Raw genomic sequence first — 11,392 nt, 5'->3', positions numbered from 1 at the left:
GGGCTAAAAAAGTTTAAGAAATTGCACACTTATATGCCTATTTACGGTATGCGTATCGTATTAATCTGAACATCGTGAGTAACTAATTGTGAGCGAAATTTGGATGTGTGCGTAACAAGAGTAGATACACATTAAATACTTATTACGTGCGTACAAACACACAAATTTCGCGTCAATTATGGATAACTAAATATTCGTGGTGTCACGTAACGCATACGTTTCTTATGAGAATTCTTATTTTGTTAAGAAGACGTTGAATTTTAAAAGCCCTCTAAATAAATGATTAAAAAAAAAAGACGTTGAATTATCTACTGACATAGAAGAACGTTGAGCACAGATAAGAAAGCGCGCATGGTTCATTTGGAATAAAAATAAAATTATTGTAGTATTGTGTTGTCAATTATGTGACCACAAGAAATATTTATTGAATGATAATTTAGGGAATTAATCTATTCTTCCTATACGAAGCCAAGGGCATATTTTGATTGACTCATTCCCTTTTGAGCTATTATAGTAGTACCATCAATAGTTGACCCCAAGGTCCAGTGGCGTAGCTATCATAGGGCCATGTGGTGCAGTGCACCAGGGCCCCGGAGCTCAGGGGGCCCTCTAACCTCAGCTTTGAAAGAGGGGAGGAAGGCGGAAAGAGGGGAGGAGGGCCCGATTCTTTCCCTATGCACCAGGGCCCTTGTCCCTCTAGCTACGCCACTGACCCAAACGGGTTCAAAATTTAAAATACTCATTCGGTTAAGAAGAAAGTACGTTTTCATGAGAACATACATATTCATAGGGTAAATACTTAACACCTAAGGCGTAATTTAGATTACAGCTAGTTGAACATAGGAAAAGCAATTACTACCTCTGTGTTTAAAGTTTAAACATTATAAAACCATTTGTTTGATTTTCTTCTGCCTTCTATAATACAATACAGATTTCAATAGATTCAATAATATAACAATAATAACGGGTTATACATCCACAGGATAAACAAGGCTAGAGAAGAATTAGCTAGAACGTACGTCTAGATAAGTACAAGATGGCCATACATTTTCAATCTGTTGTTCTAATTGTCAATATATAGATATAATATGTTCACATGTATAAGACACTCGTATTATGAGCGTTTAAAATTAATATAAGCGGCGCTCCTGCTTCGCCTACAAAGCTATCTATTCTGTGGTTCTTTCTATACGAAAAATCGTGTTACAGTGTTGTTGTAAGCTGTCATACTACTCCAACAATCTGGATTGCACAAAATGCAATGATCACAAAAGGGACAAGCTTTTATGAGCATTTCTTCGACTGTGAAGTGTTCTTAAGGTAAGTTAAATGAATGATATGACATATTGTGTCTTTACATTTATTACTTTTTAATTGTTAAGCAAGCAAAGGACCTACTGCAGGTGCTATGTGGGCCTTGGCGGACAAATACGCTAATTTCTTGAAACTCGAATGAAGTTTTTCGGAAAACTATATCAACAAATTAAGATAATTATGAATTTTCGAAAAACCCACAAGGTTTCTTTTTTATCTAAGTTAAAAATCCTCGTATAGTGCCAATAGATAAAAGTTAAAATCCGTTATTACCATAACAATATGTCTTTTATTTATTGAAATACAAAAATAAACAGACACAAAATGTAAGTATTATATATCTATAGGCTTTCTATTATATATAGAAAGGAATCCCTATTTCCCTTGTCCACGCCACCAGGCCATTAGAAAGCTGCAAGTATATACTGCGTGACATAAGCTGTTTATGTACCACGTGTGAAACCGGGGCGAAGCTAGTTAATACATCTTAAAAATAAAAAAAAATCATAATCAAGTACTTATCTATGATACGTGGTTTTATCGAAGAATAATAACTGATCCATAACCATTAAATAATAATATTGGAAACATGTAAAACTTCGATAAATGCTTCAAAGACTCGCCTTGAACTATTTTTGGTTCCTACAACAACCATTGATCATCACAGGATAAACATAGCAATATAATTTACAACAGATACAAAATATTTGTGGTGGATATTGGATTTATTTATTTTCTTATGAACATTTTGAAACAACAGAATCCAGACTATTTCTGTACATTCAATATTTTTTTAAAAGAGTAATTAATTGCCAATCAATATGAGTGTTTCATAGGTTCCAGAATAACAGTTAGTAATTTTTGTTTGTTTGTCTGATTATATATGAGTCAATCACTTAAAAACTACTGACTAGTTTCTATGATATTTACTAATGCACATAAAAGGATTCTAAGTAAGTTTGATATGAATAAAAGTCGTCAAAATGCCGACGAAAATCTATGATAAATAAAATTTTGTAGGTTGTCCACGCGTGCGATGCCACGAGCAAAAACTAGTGAATATTATATTTCACATTTAAACACATATAATAATATATAATATACTTTGACAATAGGATCCTAACAAGTCCTAACAGTCGGAAGCCTTCCGCTTCGCCACCAAGGTAATGAATTACGTATGGCTACGAAATAGTTTAGGTAAATAATCTTTACATATAGATTAATGAAATATGCTTTAATATTACCGCCTTTTAACCGACTGTGCTGGGATTGGTGTGGTTTTCGAGTCTACTTATGTATGTTTTTATGTGTACACCTATATGCACATATTTTTAAAAGCTTGTTTTGTGAACAACTTCTAAAGTAATGTATTTAGTGTAAGTGGTAAAATAATACTAGGTCTATAGTTTAATATATATTATAAGTGACTGGGTATGAGTAGATATAGGTCTTTCAATATTAAATCGGTTAGACGAAACACCCACGGCCTCTTTCGCTGGGGCCGTGGGTATCTATGCAACATTTGCCCACTATAAAAAAGGTCTATTAATAATTATATTTTATTATCACGAATGTTTCAGAAGTTGTGGTTGTGGCGCAAAATTATAAGTTCCTTTTGAGACTCCAATCATTAAGTCACGTTAATCAATCATTATCATTATTTATATTTTTCAATTATTTCTCCTTTTAGACAGGCTATAGTTATACAGCTTGTTCGTATTTTATATACACAATATATTTTCACGCGTCAGCTCCTCCATCCAGAAAGTAAGATTTGTCTGGAAAATAATATAATAAATATATCCTTCAACCGCCAAGAAAAACAACTTAAATAAAAGACTTTAAACTACTCGTTTAATAAAAATAATACTCGTAGATACCTACTAATCTTCACTAATATTATAAATGCGAATGTAACTCTTTTTGTCTGTCTCTCCATCGCGCCTAAATCACTTAAACGATTTGTAAAAATTTGGTATAAAGACAGTGAGACATCCGATAAAGACATAGACCAGTTTTTATCTCGTAAATCCTTTGGGAGCAGGATATGATATATGGGGCAAACCCCGGGACTATTTATTTTTTCCTCTGACTACGCGCAGATAATAAAATACTTTATTCGGGCGAAGCCACGGCAGGAAGCTAGTAAGTTCACAAAATGACGTAGCGAGTGACTTTATATTTTCCATGTCAATGTTTGTAAATAAGTATAACATAAACAAAATAATGTTTACCCATAATAATTAACACGTGCTGTGAACCTTCTAAGTATTATGTTATACGTGTAACCTTATAAAGGTAACCTATTTTCGATACAGTGTCATTAGTAGCGGTTCTGAACCTTTTATTTATGCATAGTTAATGGTTTATTAAATTTACTCTTATGAAGGTTAGGCAAATATTCTAAATTCTATGTGTTCTGATATAAAAAGCTGGCCTACGTCACTTGTGCGTATTGAGATTTTCTTCTGGTGAAAGTGCAGACAAGATTAGCTGTATAGTTTTTCAGTACCGATGTTTGTTGCAATTAAGGTTACGACTAACCAAATCTTCATACTCATTTTAATTAAGACAGACATACATGTTCTGGCATATATTAAAGTTAGGGTATTCTATATATATTTTGCCTCTGAAATTATAACTGGCGCGTAAAAAATCAAAGGTCAAGTTTATTAATCCTACTAATATTATAAATGCGAAAGTTTGTAAGGATGTGTGTGTGTGTTTGTTGCTCTTTCACACAAAAACTGCTGAACCGATTGCAATGAAATTTGGTACGTAGACAGCTGGACATCTCGAATAACAATATAGGCAACTTTTTATCCCGATATTGCTACGGGATACGGACTTATGCGGGTGAAACCGCGGGGAGCAGCTAGTATATAATAAGGATATATGAATCCAAATGTCGATAAATTCTCCATAGCCCCGTAAGAACCATATCCCAAAGGTTGGTACCGCCAGTTCCAGGATCTGCTATCTTGTTCATCCGATGACGTCACCACTGTCATGGAAATCTACCGAAGAACAAAACGGCTCATTTGACACTAAGAACTATAACAAATAGCGAACGCTAATGGGCAACTTGCGAGCCAGCCGGTTCGCTACAATGAGTTGGACAAACACACAGTGTGAATTTGATATTGCCACGCAAATATGTTTTGCGTACGTTTCGCGGTTTAGGGTTCCGGTTAGAAATTAAAATGTCTATCTGTGTAGATATGGAATTGATTGAGATTTTAGTATCTGCGTCGTCCATGAGTTTATTACTACAGTACTAACGAACGGAGAGGATCCCAAATGAAAGAGGCGATATAAAATTAATGACTCTATTTTGGATGTACTTTTTTATTGCACGCAATAATAATGGTCCGATTGAAGTTAGCAACATATAAGTGGATTTAGATCTGTCTGTCGGTTCCAATTCAACTCATTGCTCTTTTCCCCTTTCTTTTCTCGATTTTCTATTAGAAATTTCATGTTGTTTATAACAAATTTAGTGCATCGTCGTGAATTTTGTCGAATTCGTTTTGTATGTATATTTTATAGAAACGTAAAATAAGCATGTATAAATAAACATTCCGGTCGATCATATTACAGATACCTATGTGTAATATTAGGACACAAACGGTTTTCCTTGAATTTTTTTTTTCGTAGCAATGTTTTGTTAATAAGTTAATATATTGCTTCACATATAACCACTCACCATCTTATATTAGTTAAAATAAATAGAATTAATAGTGTACTATGCGGTTCAACTAAGATTTGTACCGGTGCTGTGATGTCATAGATATTTAAACGAATGAAATGTCCAAATGAACCATTTATGAAACGCAAAAAGCATTTCTTAATTAATCACATTTACAACACTATAAATTTACCAAAAAAAAAACAATAAAACGATAATTGTATCTCAAATTTATCCTGATACTTCTTACTTCACAACAAAATATAAGTATTTTTTCTTTAATGTGACGAAACGCAAATGACAGGCGCCACGCTTTCTGGGTAAATATTTAACATGTGATTAGTAAAACCGATGACATGAACAAACATCGAGCGATCTTCGATACAGTGAAAAAAATCTATAAGTGTTACTTTTCAAAATATTATATCCATATATAAGGGGAAGAGTCTGTTTATATGTCTGGACGCGCTAATCTCAGGAGCTACAGGACCGATTTTAAAAATTATTTCATCGTTGGATATGCACGTGATCCTTGAGTGATATAGGCCAATATAAGTACTACGGTAAAAGCATGGGCGAACTTCCAACTGCTAGTGCATTCTTTAATATTTATACTATTATTTATTATTAAACAAAAAGCTACAGAAATATCTTTAATTTCGCTTTATTTGCTCACTGGACGTCAGCAAGAATGAATAAAACAGTCAGGAACCTCTCTGATAATTAAAACGCAAAGACCTAGCATTATATCCATTTTCTTACAATTTAAACAATACACAATTATACGCTGTGAAATAAACTCAAGGAAACTTTCTCAACGCCTGTTGTAAAGACAATGCAATGTCGCTTTCTCGCAACATGTGTTATTGATTTCGTGTAGGCGTTGAAGCAATAACTGTCTGTGGAACTTTATTACTTATCAATATGAAACCACTCCTTGCAAGCGGTGATCATACGGATCGAATAGTTTGATTAAATACTACCAACACATATAACATAATACTATACTTGTACTAGTGCAGAAGTTATCAGTTTTGAATGAAAGACGAAACAAAGAGTTTCCGAGTCAAGACTTTATGGGAAAGCACTAAGTTTAAGTGCTCGAGTTTAACCATAAACAAATGTAATTGTATGGACTTTTCTCCATAGGGTCTAGATTTAAACACTTTCTTAAAAAAATAAGGTAAAGTTAGATCTAAAATTACAGCAGACGTTTCACCCATTAATTCACTTAACCATTAGCTACTTATCAGTTTATAAAAAAATTCATCTTTTTGCACATACACAAATCGCTTCCATGAATATTTTAATCTATTCCCATCCCTCATCCATGCATCCATAATGTATACACTGAAATTATATCAGACAGCTAGTTTTTTATATACTTTTTTTTTATACTCACAGTATGGTAACGAATGTGTGTCCCTCCGGACCGCACGCCTTCATTCAGTTGAATCGAGCTTACACTGCCAGAGTCTTCATCCATAAAACCCGTCTTCTTGTACCGCGCCATCTAAAATATTAATTAAATGAATTCTCAATTCTATTTATATAAGAGTTGTGACTCAGTAGTAATGACTCCGACTTGGACACTTTGCGGGTTCGAGACTAGACAGCCAAAAATTAAGAAAATATTACAATTTATCTAAGCTTTATCGACAATATGGAAAAGTAGGTTTCATTTATTTATATCGTATCTGTAATACGACTTTACTAAAAATTTTTGAAAAAGAATTACAAAGAGGCATTTAAAATATCACAGATATTCACTAGAACTCAAGTAGAACAAAACAAAAGAGAACTCCAACACTACTGCCAAACGATACACACTACACGGTGTCTATTTAAAAAAGTAATGACAGCGAATCCGAAATTATAATGTTTACAATTTACACGTGTATCTCAAAAGTAAAGTAAGAAATACACAGCGGGACAACACAAACTCTATTCAAAACAGTTTCCAGATATTTTTATAGCATTGATGTAATTTATAAACAGCTGTCATGACTCTCGAAATGTTAAGAAAAACAAATATAGTTTAAAAAAAACTACAGAACATGAATATATATACAATAATAGAATCAACTAAATTGTCTTATGTGCGGAATACGAAGAAACTTCTTTAAACCCGGCAATCCTAATCAAGATAACTCGCGAAATTATTGTATTGTCACCGATCGTTGATAAATGCACAAGATTTAAATTAAGTCTGTTCGTTTAGAGTCGAACATATACAAACACACAAGGAAAACAAATAAAGGCGTGTTAATAATAGATAAACAAAATTAAGAGATTAAAGACTTTTTAACGGATTTTAAACGCGATTTATACAGTATATTATTAACCCGACGTTTCGAACACTTTACAGCGAGCGTGGTCACGAGGAGACCTTTAATTGCTAAATGTATAATACTCGCGTAAAAGCAAACACAAAAAAATACTAAAATTAATAGACTTAAAACTTCAGTCTGTATGTTTTTGAAGGGAACGGAGGAAGGTTCGAATACTGGAAACGTAAGGAAAAAAATTTACCGTTTTTCATTATAATGTTATGTATATTCCATCATCCCAGATATATTTTATGTAGTACTACTCAACATCCTACTAATCCTACTAATATTATAAATGCGAAAGTTTGTAAGGATGTGTGTGTGTTTGTTACTCTTTCACGCAAAAACTACTGAACCGATTGCAATGAAATTTGGTACATAGATAGCTGGACAACTGGAATAACATATAGGCAACTTTTTATCCCGATATTCCTACGGGATACGAACTTACGCGGGTGAAACCGCGGGGCGCGCTAGCATTATACACATTCGAGTTTTTTAAATTTTCTATTAATATAAAATTATATATTTGTTTATATTGCCTCCTCAAATAAGTAAATAAGATAAATATAAATACCTGGTCATGTAACTCCCACAGATTAATACATTTTCAACACAAAAGGCAGACAAATAATAATTGTTAAATACAGTTTATCCAATAAAGCGAAAGTTATTGTAAACAATAAAATTGAGGCCTATAAAGAGCTTATACGAAACATTAAATAGCGATAAATCCCAGTTGGTATCAATCGAAGCTTACACCTTCATTTGCGCACGCGCGGATTCGCAATAAGGGCTGTCAACTTTTAAAAAAATAAAACGTATAAAGGTTCCATTATATAATTGAAATTAGATAAATAAAAATCACCAAAAAACAGCTCGGTTAAAATTATATCTCATTTTCCTTATACAAATCTTTATAAACAATGAAAAATATCACATGTTGATTACATTGCGTATAAGAAAAATAAGCACATGCTATAAACTAAAATCTAAATTGGCGTAATACATATTTATTATTAAGACAAAATATAAATCAGGATCAAACGAATAATTCTTTTTGATGTTTCGCATTCATTATAAAATAGGTGTGAACCCTAAATGCAATATGCGTGTGTTTTTTATTACGTACTATTTCGTAGGGTATTTAAAGCTGATAGATAGCAGATGATATAGGGTTACCACGAATAGTTTTACTATTTTAAACTTATGTCTCCCGCGAGGAATTGCATAAATTCTTATTCTAATTATAACACGATATAATTCTTACTAAGTATTAGGAAATAATATATACCATGCAATTGGCCTGCGGGTTAGAATTGCTTACTTACATATTATATTACATTACATCTGTTTAAATATAATTAATATACTAGCTGCACGCCCCGGCTCCGCCTGAGTTATCTTTTAACGTCATTGAAATAATATAATGCCATATTTAAAGTTGAATCAAACTTCACATGGTGTGCAAATTTCATTCAAATCGATTGAATGGTTTAAAAGTCTATCGCGGACAAACTACATGACACGTGTTTATATGTGTTAAGGTATTACAACAAATTTCTCGACGAAATATATTCGTATTCCATAATAACAGTGTTTAAGCTCTAATGTTTTATGTATGGTTCTGGGAAAGCAACCTTGAGGCTGGAGAGAATAAACAAGATCGATCCTATCAAGTTCATTGTCAAGATATAATCCCGATGCTCTAAGTGAAGCAGGCAAAAAACTTACCAGCATATTTAATTTTTAGTTTTATAGCATTGAAATGCTTTATAAATGAGAAACTTTGAAAGAATAGAACAAATTCGATCACGAGGCAGATTTCCTGCACACACCATTACCCTTTACTTTAGCGCATAAGGATTTACGAGCAATTTTATAGAGCAATGGAAAAACACAAGGTAAAAGCTTCGCTATTTCCCTCCAATATTGATTTAAGAGGAAACTCCAGCGGATATTATTCTTCCCTCGTATTCTGATAGATGTAGAGGTATCATGTTTCTAGACTTTTGGTATGGATGAAGTATTCAACAAAATTGTGTTTTTTTTTAAATTTTAGAACGTCGGTAATGGTGATTGTTCAACCGTCTATAAAGAACGAAGACGCATAAATATATCAAATACGTTTTTATATCTGTTAAAGGTAATTTATTTTACTGTAACGTTTATTGTATTATAACACTATATACGACCTATTTTTATGCTGTCTGATATTTTTTTATTTGTTTTTGGTAAACCGAAAAAGTATGTAGCCATTAGTTCGCTATTGTGCATTTGTGTGTATTTTCTATTTTGTCCATTTTTCGTACGATGTGTACAGTGTAGTATTGATTCATTCATGAACACTTGCAGAGTTGCGGCCTCCGCAAATGCAATGCTAGTTTGTATGGTGTAAGGGATAAGGAAAGGATAGACGATGGAAATAATCGAACTAGACACATAGGGATACTGATACGGATATTGTGAGTAATTTAAATATTGATAGAGAGCCGAAGCGCACATGTTAGGTATACTAGTGTTATCTATTTAGCTTAGTATCAATATCAGTTAGTCTGGATGTCATATAAATAGCAATAACAATTTACAGGCAATTAAGATTATGAATCTGTAAAGCATATACTAAATACTGGTGCCGATTTTAGTTTAAATATATTTAGTCTGCACATTCTGAACTTAATTAATCTTGAATTTATTTTTACTATTGTAAAATGTGGATTTTCAATATCGAATTCTCATAGGTCATCGATGGTTATTTTGAATGCATGGTTACTTTTGTTAGCTTTCTCATTCTTACGCATTCTAATAAGGAAGCGATGTACAACGTACTAACAATCCTTAACTAGATTTTGGATTGAGATTGAATACTGAAACCAGTCGTTAGTTGCACTTAATATTTTGGCACATATATAAAATCTATATAAATGAATATCGCTAAATGTGTTGCTAAGCGTGAATCTAGAGAACGGCTCGACCAAGTCGTCTAATTGTTATTTCAGATTTTGTTAAGGCACATGAAAGTTTCTTTCACAGAAAAACCGTACCACGCGTGAAACCGGGGCGGACACCTAGTTTAGTAACATTATTAATTCAGAATAGTGGGTAATTAACATGACCTCGTAGGCTCATAGTCATAACTATTTAATGAATACATCCGCTTCATAATTTGAAAACTGTACTTACAAAATAATAATTAACCCTAGAAATTCTTGACTGTAATAATAATTCCTTTTTTTATTTTTGAAACAATAAAACATTATAAAATATACGGTATGTAAGTAAATCAACAAAAAAACAAATTAAAAAAACACCTTTTAATAATTTAATTTTGCCGATCCTAATCATCATTTTAACTCATAATATTATTGTATTGTCACCTACCTTTGATAAGCACATGAAGTTTGAATTAAATCTTTCCAACAAAAGTGGGTCAAAATCGAGTCTAAAAGAGTCTGTAACACACAAGCACAAAAATATACAGGTGAAGCTAATAAAAGCTTGTTGAAAATATATGTGTTGTTAAATTTATTTGGAATGCTCTGTAGGCAGACATATTCTGGTTTGTGATGAGCGATATTGGTTTTACAAAAATGTTAGTTTCATGTACTTTTTTCGCCTTTTCATATGTATGCAACTGTCAAGGGGTCAATGTGGTGTCCACTGAGGATCAGTGGAGAATCTAGGATGCTTCGATGTGCTAGACTCGTCTATCCGTTTTTATCTAATTTATCTAACGTAGTCTAATTTATCTATTTTTCAATCACACAATCTTAGTACTAATTATAAATAGTATTCATAGTTTTTATATTATAAATATATTTTCTTTCTTTATTTGTTTATCTGGCGTTTTATATTGATAACTGAACTATAGTATTTTCTTGTGTTTGATTTTGCGCGAGTATTATACATTTATTGTATTATACACTTATGACCACGCTCGCTGTAAAGTGTTCGAAACTTCGGGTTAATAATGTAATGAATAAATCGCGTTTAAAATCCGCTAAAAAGTCTTTAATTCCTAACTGAACTATACTTCAGAAAATAAATAAAACTATCCAAA

Source organism: Zerene cesonia, chromosome 28, assembly GCF_012273895.1.
Source record: "Zerene cesonia ecotype Mississippi chromosome 28, Zerene_cesonia_1.1, whole genome shotgun sequence".
Taxonomy (NCBI): domain Eukaryota; kingdom Metazoa; phylum Arthropoda; class Insecta; order Lepidoptera; family Pieridae; genus Zerene; species Zerene cesonia.
Note: the sequence above shows the minus strand (reverse complement) of the source record.